Source organism: Spermophilus citellus (assembly GCF_964194105.1).
Source record: "Spermophilus citellus genome assembly, chromosome: 1".
Lineage (NCBI taxonomy): Eukaryota > Metazoa > Chordata > Mammalia > Rodentia > Sciuridae > Spermophilus > Spermophilus citellus.
Window position 1 is genome coordinate 234,593,526 of NC_138182.1, and position 12,790 is coordinate 234,606,315.

Genomic DNA, 12,790 nt, shown 5'->3' on the forward strand with positions numbered 1-12,790 from the left:
ATCAAACAATAATTCTAGAAATGAAGGAAACGATAAACCAAATTAAAAACTCAATTGAGAGTATCACTAACAGAGTGGAGCAAGTAGAAGCCATAATGTCAGATAATGAAGACAAAATATATCATCTTGAAAAGAGTCTAGCCAACTCAGAAAGGCTGGTAAAAAATCACGAGAAAAACATCCAAGAGTTATAGGATAACATAAAAAAACCAAACTTACAGGTCATCGGGATAGAAGAAGGTACAGAGATTCAAACCAAGGGAATGAGTAACCTGCTGAATGAAATAATTACAGAAAACTTTCCAGAAATAAAAAAGGAAACAGATATACAAATTGAAGATGCATACAGGACACCGAGCACACAAAATCACAGTAGACCAACGCCAAGACACATTGCTATGAAGATATCCAATATACAGAACAAAGAGAAAATATTAAAAGCTACAAGAGAAAGGAGACAGATTACATTCAGGGGTAAACCAATAAGGTTAACAACGGATTTTTCATCACAGACACTGAAAGCAAGAAGGTCATGGAACAATGTATTTCAAACACTGAAAGACAATGGATGCCAACCAAGAATTCTGTATCCAGCAAAATTAAGCTTCAGGTATGACAACGAAATAAAAATCTTTCATGATAAACAAAAGTTAAAAGAATTTGCAGCCAGAAAACCAGCATTGCAAAGCATTTTGACCAAAACACTACATGAGGAAGAAATGAAAAACAATAACCAAAACCATCAGTGGGAAGTGCCTCGGTAAAGACAGAGGGTGAGGGGAAAGATAATCATGGAGAAACAAACTAAATTTTTTTTAAAAAAAGGATAAATAATCAAACATGGATGGAAATACAAACCATACATCAATAGTAACTCTGAATGTTAATGGCTTAAACTCTCCAATAAAGCGACATAGGCTGGTATCGTGGATTAAAAAAACAAATCCAACAATATGCTGCCTCCAGGAGACACATCTGATTGGAAAAGACATACACAGGCTGAAGGTGAAAGGATGGGAAAAAATATACCACGCACACGGTCCTCGTAAGCAAGCAGGGGTGGCCATCCTCATATCGAATAAAATCGACTTCAAGACTAAGTTAATCAAAAGGGATAAAGAAGGACATTGTATACTGTTAAAAGGAACCATTCACCAACAAGACATAACAATTATCAATATTTATGCACCAAATAATGGTGCTGCGACATTCATAAAACAAATTCTCCTCAAGTTCAAGAATCAAATAGACCACAACACAATAATTATGGGTGACTTCAACACACCTCTCTCACCATTGGACAGATCCTCCAAACAAAAGTTGAATAAAGAAACTATAGAACTCAATATCACAATCAATAACCTAGACTTAACTGACATATATAGAATATATCAACCATCATCAAATGGATATACTTTTTTCTCAGCAGCACATGGATCCTTCTCAAAAATAGACCATATATTATGCCATAGAGCAACCCTCAGTAAATATAAAGGGGTGGAGATAATACCATGCATTCTATCTGATCATAATGGAATGAAACTGGAAATCAATGATAAAAGAAGGAAGGAAAAATCCTACATCACATGGAAAATGAACAATATGTTACTGAATGATCAATGGGTTACAGAAGACATAAAGGAGGAAATCAAAAAATTCTTAGAGATAAATGAAAATACAGACACAACATATCGGAATCTATGGGACACAATGAAAGCAGTTTTAAGAGGAAAATTCATCGCCTGGAGGTCATTCCTCAAAAAAAAAAAGGAAAAACCAACAAATAAATGAGCTCACACTTCATCTCAAAGCCCTAGAAAAGGAAGAGCAAAACAACAGCAAATGTAGCAGAAGGCAAGAAATAATTAAAATCAGAGCGGAAATCAATGAAATTGAAACAAAAGAAACTATTGAAAAAATTAACAAAACTAAAAGTTGGTTCTTTGAAAAAATAAATAAGATCGGCAGACCTTTAGCCATGCTAACGAAGAGAAGAAGAGAGAGAACTCAAATTACTAACATACGGGATGAAAAAGGCAATATCACAACAGATGCTACAGAAATACAGAAGACAATTAGAAATTATTTTGAAAACCTATATTCCAACAAAATAGAAGATAGTGAAGACATCGATAAATTTCTTAAGGCATATGATTTGCCCAGACTGAGTCCGGAGGATACACACAATTTGAACAGACCAATATCAATGGATGAAATAGAAGAAGCAATCAAAAGACTACCAACCAAGAAAAGCCCAGGACCGGATGGGTATACAGCGGAGTTTTACAAAACCTTTAAAGAAGAATTAATACCAATACTTTTCAAGTTATTTCAGGAAATAGAAAAAGAGGGAGCTCTTCCAAATTCATTCTATGAGGCCAACATCACCCTGATTCCGAAACCAGACAAAGACACCTCAAAGAAAGAAAACTACAGACCAATATCTCTAATGAACCTAGATGCAAAAATCCTCAATAAAATTCTGGCAAATCGAATACAGAAACACATCAAAAAACTTGTGCACCATGATCAAGTAGGATTCATCCCTGGGATGCAAGGATGGTTCAATATACGGAAATCAATAAATGTTATTCACCACATCAATAGACTTAAAGATAAGAACCATATGATCATCTCGATAGACGCAGAGAAAGCATTCGACAAAGTACAGCATCCCTTTATGTTCAAAACATTAGAAAAACTAGGGATAACAGGAACTTACCTTGACATTGTAAAAGCTATCTATGCTAAGCCTCAGGCTAGCATCATTCTGAATGGACAAAAGTTAAAGGCATTCCCTCTAAAATCTGGAACAAGACAGGGATGCCCTCTATCACCACTTCTATTCCATATAGTTCTCGAAACACTGGCCAGAGCAATTAGACAGACGAAAGAAATTAAAGGCATAAAAATAGGAAAAGAAGAACTTAAAATATCACTATTTGCAGATGACATGATTCTATACCTAGAAGACCCAAAAGGGTCTACAAAGAAACTACTAGAACTAATAAATGAATTCAGCAAAGTGGCAGGATATAAAATCAACACGCATAAATCAAACGCATTTCTGTATATCAGCGACAAAACTTCTGAAACGGAAATGAGGAAAAACACTCCATTCACAATATCCTCAAAAAAAAATAAAATACTTGGGAATCAACCTAACAAAAGAGGTGAAAGATTTATACAAGGAAAACTACAGAACCCTAAAGAGAGAAGTAGATGAAGATCTTAGAAGATGGAAAAATATACCCTGTTCATGGATAGGCAGAACTAACATCATCAAATTGGCGATATTACCAAAAGTTCTCTATAGGTTTAATGCAATGCCAATCAAAATCCCAACAGCATTTCTTGTAGAAATAGATAAAGCAATCATGAAGTTCATATGGAAAAATAAAAGACCCAGAATAGCAAAAGCAATTCTAAACAGGAAGTGTGAATCAGGTGGTATAGCAATACCAGATTTCAAACTATATTACAGAGCAATAGTGACAAAAACAGCATGGTACTGGTACCAAAACAGGCGGGTGGACCAATGGTATAGAATAGAGAACACAGAGACTAATCCACAAAGTTACAACTATCTTATATTTGATAAAGGGGCTAAAAGCATGCAATGGAGGAAGGATAGCATCTTCAACAAATGGTGTTGGGAAAACTGAAAATCCATATGCAACAAAATGAAACTGAATTCCTTTCTCTCGCCATGCACAAAAGTTAACTCAAAATGGATCAAGGAGCTTGATATCATATCAGAGACTCTGCGTCTGATAGAAGAAAAAGTTGGCTCCAATCTACATATTGTGGGGTCAGGCTCCAAATTCCTTAATAGGACACCCATAGCACAAGAGTTAATATCTAGAATCAACAAATGGGACTTCCTTAAACTGAAAAGTTTTTTCTCAGCAAGAGAAACAATAAGAGAGGTAAATAGGGAGCCTACATCCTGGGAACAAATTTTTACTCCTCACACTTCAGATAGAGCCCTAATATCCAGAGTATATAAAGAACTCAAAAAATTAGACAATAAGATAACAAATAACCCAATCAACAAATGGGCCAAGGACCTGAACAGACACTTCTCAGAGGAGGATATACAATCAATCAACAAGTACATGAAAAAAAGCTCTCCATCTCTAGCAGTCAGAGAAATGCAAATCAAAACCACCCTAAGATACCCTCTCACTCCAGTAAGATTGGCAGCCACTATGAAGTCAAACAACAAGTGCTGGCGAGGATGTGGAGAAAAGGGTACACTTGTACATTGCTGGTGGGACTGCAAATTGGTGCGGCCAATTTGGAAAGCAGTTTGGAGATTCCTGGGAAAGCTGGGAATGGAAGCACCATTTGACCCTGCTATTGCCCTTCTCGGACTATTCCCTGAAGACCTTAAAAGAGCATGCTACAGGGATACTGCCACATCGATGTTCATAGCAGCACAATTCACAATAGCTAGACTGTGGAACCAACCCAGATGCCCTTCAATAGATGAATGGATAAAAACATGTGGCATCTATACACAATGGAGTACTATGCAGCAATAAAAATGACAAAAATCATAGAATTTGCAGGGAAATGGATGGCACTAGAGCAGATTATGCTAAGTGAAGCTAGCCAATCCCTAAAAAACAAATACCAAATGTCTTCTTTGATATAATGAGAGCAACTATGAACAGAGCAGGGAGGAAGAGCAGGAAGAAAAGATTAACATTAAATAGAGACATGAGATGGGAGGGAAAGGGAGAGAAAAGGGAAATTGCATGGAAATGAAGGGAGACCCTCATTGCTATACAAAATTACATATAAGAGGTTGTGAGGGGAATGGGAAAATAAACAAGGAGAGAAATGAATTACAGTAGATGGGGTAGAGAGAGAAGATGGGAGGGGAGGGGAGGGGGGATAGTAGGGGATAGGAAAGGTAGCAGAATACAACAATTACTAATAGGGCATTATGTAAAATTGTGGATGTGTAACCGACGTGATTCTGCAATCTGCATTTGGGGTAAAATTGGGGGTTCATAACCCACTTCAATCTAATGTATGAAATATGATATGTCAAGAGCTTTGTAATGTTGTGAACAACCAATAAAAAAAATAAATTTTAAATAAATAAATAAAATAGAGATATTGTGCCTAACTACAATTAAAAAATAAATATTAAAAAATTAAAAAATTAAAAAAATAAAGACTCTAACAGTGAGGAAATTCCTTTCCAGTACTAGATTGTTGAGAGTTTTTACCATGAATAAATGCTGGATTTTTTTTTTTTTTTGCATCTACTAGGATAAATGCCACACAGTCATGGTGTACAATCTTTATTATATGTATAAACACGTATAATATAACATTATCATAATGCAACTATGTAGTTTTATAATTTATAATTTGTTGGCAAAAAAAGTGTTCAAATTATACCCTCCCCTTCCAATTTCTGTAAGATCAGTAGTAATGTTTGTGAGTAGTAATGCTTGTCAAGGCGGGCAGCAACCAAAGAAGGCAGATTTAAAAGGACCACCAAACAAGGCTTTTATTTGAGATATCACTCCCGGGCGGAACTCGATCAGACCAATAGAGTGGACAGGAGAAGGGTCTGCGGAGAAACCGCGTGGGAGCTCAACCAGACTGGACTTTTATGGAGCCTAAGCAGAAAGGGAAGAGCTTGGGACAGGAAAAGGTATTTTTAGAGTCCCTTGTCCCGCTGGAGTTGGTCGGGGGAGCTGGCTGAACTCCAAGATTGGCCAGGGGGTCCTGCTGATTGACAGGCATTAGTTAGGAGATCCTGCTGATTGACAGGTGTTTCCGACATCGCTTGATTGATGTTTCTTTCCTGCACAGTCTGCTTTGTTTTAAGTCACTGCCACGGATCTGACAATGTTCCCTCTTTCATTTCTGATATTGACAATTGGCCTTCTCTTTTTCTTGGATGGCCTAGCTAGTGGGTTATAAATTCTCTTGATCTTTTCAAATAAGCAACTTTTATATTTTTCTCTATTGTTTTTCTGCTTCCTATTATATTGATTTCCATTCTGATTTTATTATTTCCTTGCTTCTGCTTGCTTTGTGTTTAATTCGCTCTTCTAGTTTTTTAAGGTAGAAGCTTACATTGTTGGTTTGAGACCTTGTTTTCTAATATTATCACTTAATACCACATGTTTTCCTCTAAGTAATGAGAAATACTCCCATTAGGGTATTGGGCAAAACTGGCTATTCAGCAGCAGGTGTCTCACTAGAAACACTACAAAAAATAAAAAGTTCCTTTTTGTTACTGATTTACAATTTGTTTTGGTTAGAAAACATACTATGAATAATTTTAAATTTATCAAAATTTGTTTTATGACCTAGCATATGTTCTATCTTGGAGATTACTCTCTGTGAACTTGAAAAGAATGTGTATTCTGCTGTTCGTGGAATGTTTCGTAAGTGTCACTTCGGTCGTTTGGTGGATAATGCTGCTCAAGACTTTTGTTTCCCCTGGGTGCAGTAGTGGTAGCACATACTTGTAATTCCAGGGACTCAGAAGGCTGGGTCAGGAAGATATCAATTTTGAGGCAAGTCTTGGCAACTCAGTGAGATCCTGTCTTAAAAGAAACAAAGCTGGGCATGGTGGAGCATGCCTGCAGTCTCAGCAACTCAGGAGGCTGAGACAAGAGGATACCGAGTTCAAACCCTGTCTCTAATAAAATTTTAAAAGGGCTGAGGATATGGCTCAGTGGTTAAGTGCCCCTGGGTCCAATACCTGGGGCAAAAATAATAATAATAAACAAATATGGAGGTCTGGGGGTATAGATCAGTGGAAAAGCACTCCTGGGTTTCTTACTAGTATTTCCTTGTACGATATGCCATAGAGGATCCTAACACTGGAGAAGCTTCTCACACTACAGAAACAGCGTTGTGGACCACCGTGAACACTGCGGGAGCTGGACTCTGGTGAAACCATGCATTTTACAGGAGTTGCCCAGTGAAAGCACACCATAACCAGGAAGAAATTCCTTTCATGCTGCAATGAGCTTTCAGATCCCTCTTTTGAAAAGACAGATTTGATTTTATGCCATCTGGCAAAATATATGAAGGGCCCAGAATGATTTTCACAGAAATGAAAATCAAGTGTATATTTGAAGGTCAGAAACAAGCAAATTTGTCTCCTCTGTCGTGTGTGGTCATTAATGTCCCTGCTTTGATTTTTAAAATTGTTATATGTTTTAGCTTGTTTCCTAGATGTTGTCCCTCTCTACATAGTCTGGTAGGTTGGTCTGAGAATGTGCTAAAATAATTCAAACCAGTAAGGTTTCCAATCCTTCCCTGTGGATGTGGATGTGGGGTTTTGAGTGCATTCAAAATTCAGGCCATTTTCTAGTCTGTCCCATGAGTTACTTCCTAGTAGGCCTTCTCAGGTGTCTCACACACATGCACATAGACTACCACTTAGCCAGAGATGTGCAGAAAGCCTGTCCAGCCTCCCTCTGGCTCTCTTATTGCCTGCAATATTTCTTACTAGTCAGTAGATCTGCCACTCACCCCAACCAGACCCATAACCTGTGAACATTCCCCTTTCATTTCCTGTCCGGTTTGCTACTTTTACTGCAAGTATGAGGTGGTATTTTCTGCTGTTTGCTCTATATACAGTCAACCTCCTTAGGCAGTGAAGCTGCTAGATTGCACGGCCAGCTGCATCTTGGTAGACTTCCATGCCATTAGAGCATGAGGAGGGAGGGGAACAGGAGCAGCCCCAGGCAAGAACCCCACAGACTCCCACTGCCCTTACTCAAGGTTTAGCCATTTACTCAAGGTTAAGCACCTCTCAACTTGTTTGCTTTTAGTCCACTTACTAGAGTCCTTAAACAACGAGTTCTGACGATGTTGCCCAGTTGTTTATGGGAGATCATCTTGCAACCTCTTTACTTCCTCATGGTCAGAAGTTCCTACCAATGGACTTTAAAATGGACATTTATTCACCTCTCGGCAAAGGTTCCTAACACTTGGCATTTGTGAGGCTCCTAGGAGGCACAGCCATATGACCAAATCTTGAGGAAGCATAAATTGTAGGTTTAAATAATACAAATTTCTCTCATTACATGATTTTTAAATGCAGAAACTAAAGCAGAGTTACACCCAATGAACACTTGCTGAGACTGACTGTCAGGCACTATCCGAGGTGCTAAGGTCACAGCATGAACTAAGAATCCTCTGCTCTCATAGTAGTGTTCCAGAGAATTCAATTCCAGAGGCTGAGAAATGTCCAAGATCCCATGACCAGTGAGTGAGGGCTCCTGCCTGTTTGACTCCCCAGCCCTTTCTACATTGCCCCTCAACAATAACTTATATGTGAATAATGTTTTTCAATGTACAGTGAATTTCAAACAATTTTACCTTGTTTCATCCTCTTAAGAAATCTGTGAAATAGCTGGAAATAGTGTCTCATGCCTGTAATCCTAGATACCTGGGAGGCTGAGGCAGGAGAATCACAATTTTGAGAACAACCTGGGCAATCTAGGGAGATCCTCCTGCCTCAGCCTCTTGAGTATCTGGGATTACAGGCCTGCATCACTACAACTAGTATATTTTTTACATTCAGGGAAAACATTCTTGATTAAGTAATACATGCACAGAATTAAAAATTCAAAAGATACAAAAGGATAGAGTCTCTCTCACCTATGTTTCCCTTGTTACCGGTTTACCAATTGTTAACATCCTTCTTGGCCAGCACTTTACTGGGTACCTATATGTATTAACCAAATATTAAAAAAAAAAAAATATATATATATATATATTTTTTTTTTACTTACACACACACACACACACACACACACACACACACATACATACTACGGTGTTAAGGCCAATATATAGATAGTTGGATATTTAAAGTCTTTCTTGATCTTTTTTCCATAGGAAATTGCATTGATCATATGAGCCAAGTTAATCACTTTTCTTCCCCCTTCCTGACTTCCTTGGGTTTAAAAATGGAGAAAGAGTCAAGCAAGAATTACTATAAACTAGGTCTAAAAGAACAAAGTGACTTAGTCTTACAATTAAAATTAAGTGTAATGACAAATTCGTAAAATGGCAAAAAGAATACAGATGTTCATATTACTAGTTTTTCAAATTTCTTGTAAGTTTAAATTTTTCAAAGTAAAGGTTTTGGGTGTATCTCAGTGCTAGAGGACTTGCCTAGCATGAGAGGTCCTGGGTTCAATCCCTAGCACCACTAAATAAATAAATAAATAATAAATAAGGCAATGACAAGAGGATATCTAATCTTAAAAAATTTAAATTTAATTCAAGTATGATGTGATGATGTGTTTTCCCCAAAAAGCAAAGGAGCACATTAAAATTATAACTTTAAAACGAGATAAATTTTAAATGATTTGTTTCTTGCTGTGCTGGAGATCAAACCCAGGGCCTGTCAAGCACTGTATCACCCCCAACCCCAATACAATTTTTAATTTACAAGAGGGATCTTAAATTTACAATATGATTTCTTTAAAAATCAAGCTTCCAGGGCTGGGGAATATAGTTCAGTTGGTAGAGTGCTTGCCTCGCATGCATAAGGCCCTGGGTTCAATCCCCAGCAACACACACATACAAAAAAAAAAAAAAAAAAAATCAAGCTTCCTTTGTGCACATATATTGATTTATATAGCACACAAACACACATGCTGGCTTTGGTGAAGGATACCTAAAATACTAAGTGAAGTGGGCTTCCCAGGATATATGTGAGTAACTAGGTCTGGAATTAGAAAACGGAACTCAAAAAATTTGCAAAATTTAGTTATATGCATGTCCCAATATGCTGCAATGAACCCCACCATGCTGTATAACTAATATACACCAATAAGTTTTAAAAAATGTAACCAATGGAGGAAACTTATTAAAGGGAAATATATATATTTATATGTATATATGTAAAAAATATATAACCTATATATACAATATATAATAATATAGAGTACAGAATAATATATTATCATTATATACTATAACATATTATATCTGAATATAATATGTTATAGTATATAATATATAGTATATAATATATTATATATATTCATATACAACAATGCCATATTTAGTTATTACATTTGCCTTTTTATCTGTAGAATTCTTTTGGATGTTTCATGTACACAATTCTGTATAATCATATGGTAATCATATTTCTTTTCATTTCTTATGCCTCTTATTATATTCATAAAGATATTTTTAAATGTTAATTAGAGGTGCTCATATCATACTTTTGGAGGAATTATTTCACCATTAAATGAAATCAAGTAGGTTTTGCATTTTTTTGTTTTGTTTTTGGCTATTATCATATGGTTAAAGATGTCTCTATTTGTTTCACCATAGGTTTATCACTGACAATAAATTTATTAAATTATTTTATGCATCCAAAACATTTGCTAAATAAATTTCTTCTGTACTTTTCCCTTTATACCATAAAGGGAGATAAACTATTTCACAAATCAGACTTAATTTTTCTACCTCTAGAGGCAAGAATGTGTTTCTTCAACACAAAGAAAACCAATTTACTGACAGTGAGATTTTTAGACCTGAGTTTAATTAAGACCCATTTATTTTTAGCATTGAATTGACTAAGAGTTGTTATATAAGGAATTGAGTGGAGAAACAGGAAAATAGCAGCAGTTACATTTCTTCTCTAAAAATAGCATTTATAAAATCTGATTACAAAATGGAATTTGCATCTTCAACGTTTTGAAAATATACAGAAGTATAAAATAATCCATTTACTACCAGACCATTCTGAAGACTAGTAAAACTATGGTGTATATGCATTTAGTCTTTTTATATAAATATACACATATTTTTACAAAATGATCCTGTACTAGCCTCCTCGTTTGGGTTCTGTGTTTCCTGAATCCTGTTTTTCTTGGTTTTCTTCTTCAGTGTGCTAGTGTACAGCCCTAAGTGATTTCCTAAAAGGGTGTTACATCACTAAGATTTCTCAGATCTTCTGTATCCAAAAATACTTTCCTCAGTTGACAGTTTGATTATCTGCCTTAACGGGAAGAGATAATTATTCAAAGTGATTTTCAATCATTGCTCATCTTCTAGTATCCAGCATTGCTAACAAAATATTATCAAATATCCATCCACAGAGTTTTCAATGGGCTTCCTCTTTACAAGCTTCCAGAATTCACTAGAAAAGTCATCTGAAGCATCTTAGAGGGGCAGGGAGAAAAGAAAGTTTTAAAGTACAAATTATTTAATAGTTTAATCATTATGTATGAATTCAGATTTTATGTCTTCTGAAGCCAGTATGCTAAGTTGTGTGTATGTGTATGCATTCATATTTTATAAATTTTAACATTTATTAAGTTTTGAAAATTTGTTGGCATAAAGTCATTTCAAATTTTACTTAATGGTCTTTTTAATGAATGAAAGATCTGTTATGGTATCCCTGTCTTCATTTCTCTCCTTTTTCTAAGGTCTCACAAAGAATTCTGTTAGTTTTTAAAAATGTGTTTTCTATTTCATGACTTTCTTTTCTTTATATCCTTTCTCTTTTGAGGGGTTTAATTTGCTATTCTTTTTCTAATTTCTTTTGATGGAAGCCTAAATAATTAGTTTTGAGTTCTTTTTTTCTTTTCAGTGATGTAAATTCTTGAAACATCCTCCAAGAATTAGATACAAAATATATTTAACACAAAAAAACTACATCATGCCCCTTCTAATCAATAATTCCCCAAAAGTAACCTTTATTTTTAATCTCAATTACAACAGATCAGTTTTACTTGTTTTTGATTATTCATGTAAATAAGGTCATATTCTTATGTATATCTTCTTATGCTTAATTTTCTGGTTTTGAGATTGATATTTTGTTGTGTGTATTATAAGATATATATATATATCTATATCTTTGGAAGAAACTACCAAAGGGTTTTCCAATTGGTTATATCATGTAAAACCTAGCCAACAATATTTGAGAGCATTCATGGATGAAAGGTCTCATGTGGAAATGTTTTTATTTTTCTTGGGTAAATGCCTAGGAGCAGAATTTCCAGTTCATATAATTAATTCTTTAATTTTATGAGAAAGTATAAAATTTGGAAGGTGGACATGAAGATGTGACAATGTTTCCGTATCTTTCCATCGTTTCTATTTACAAGCAGGATTGTGGAGGTGTAGGGCTATTCGTTTTTGCAGCTGCGTGGAAGATCCCAAGGTCTAAGCTTCAAGTGTGCAAGGGAACAGGACATAGTTCATCCATTTTTATCAGTGCAGATGTAGCAGGTGCAGAATGGTTCCATAAATGTTCTGGCACAAGATTCCTAATCCCTGGATTATAGTAGTTTGTTCCTGGATATAACAGTTTTTGTGGCAGCTCCAATTCTTGGATCACAGATAGGCAGTATATTTATAGAGCCAAGAGCTGCAGGAACAACTTCCAAATCCAACAGTTTATTACCAATTGTGGCAGAAACGACACCTCCCTAACTAGGCTAGTTTTGTAATGTTGTTCTGAGAGTTGTTTATTTCTGTAGCCCTTATAGAGATCTTATAAGCATCAAGTTTTTCATACTGAATTTGTTTCTGTTGAAAATAGCTATAGTAATGTCTTAGTCTGTTTTGTATTGCTACAACAAAGTGCCTGAGGCTGAATAGTTTATAAAGAAAATAGGTTTATTTAGCTCTCAGTTCTGGAGGTTCTAGATGATACCAGCATCTACTCAGCTCTGGTGAGGCTCTCATGGGAATGGCATCAGGGACCAAGCATGTCTGAGAGGTAGAGAAATCACATGGTGAAACAGGAAGCAAGAGAGGACGCTAAGAC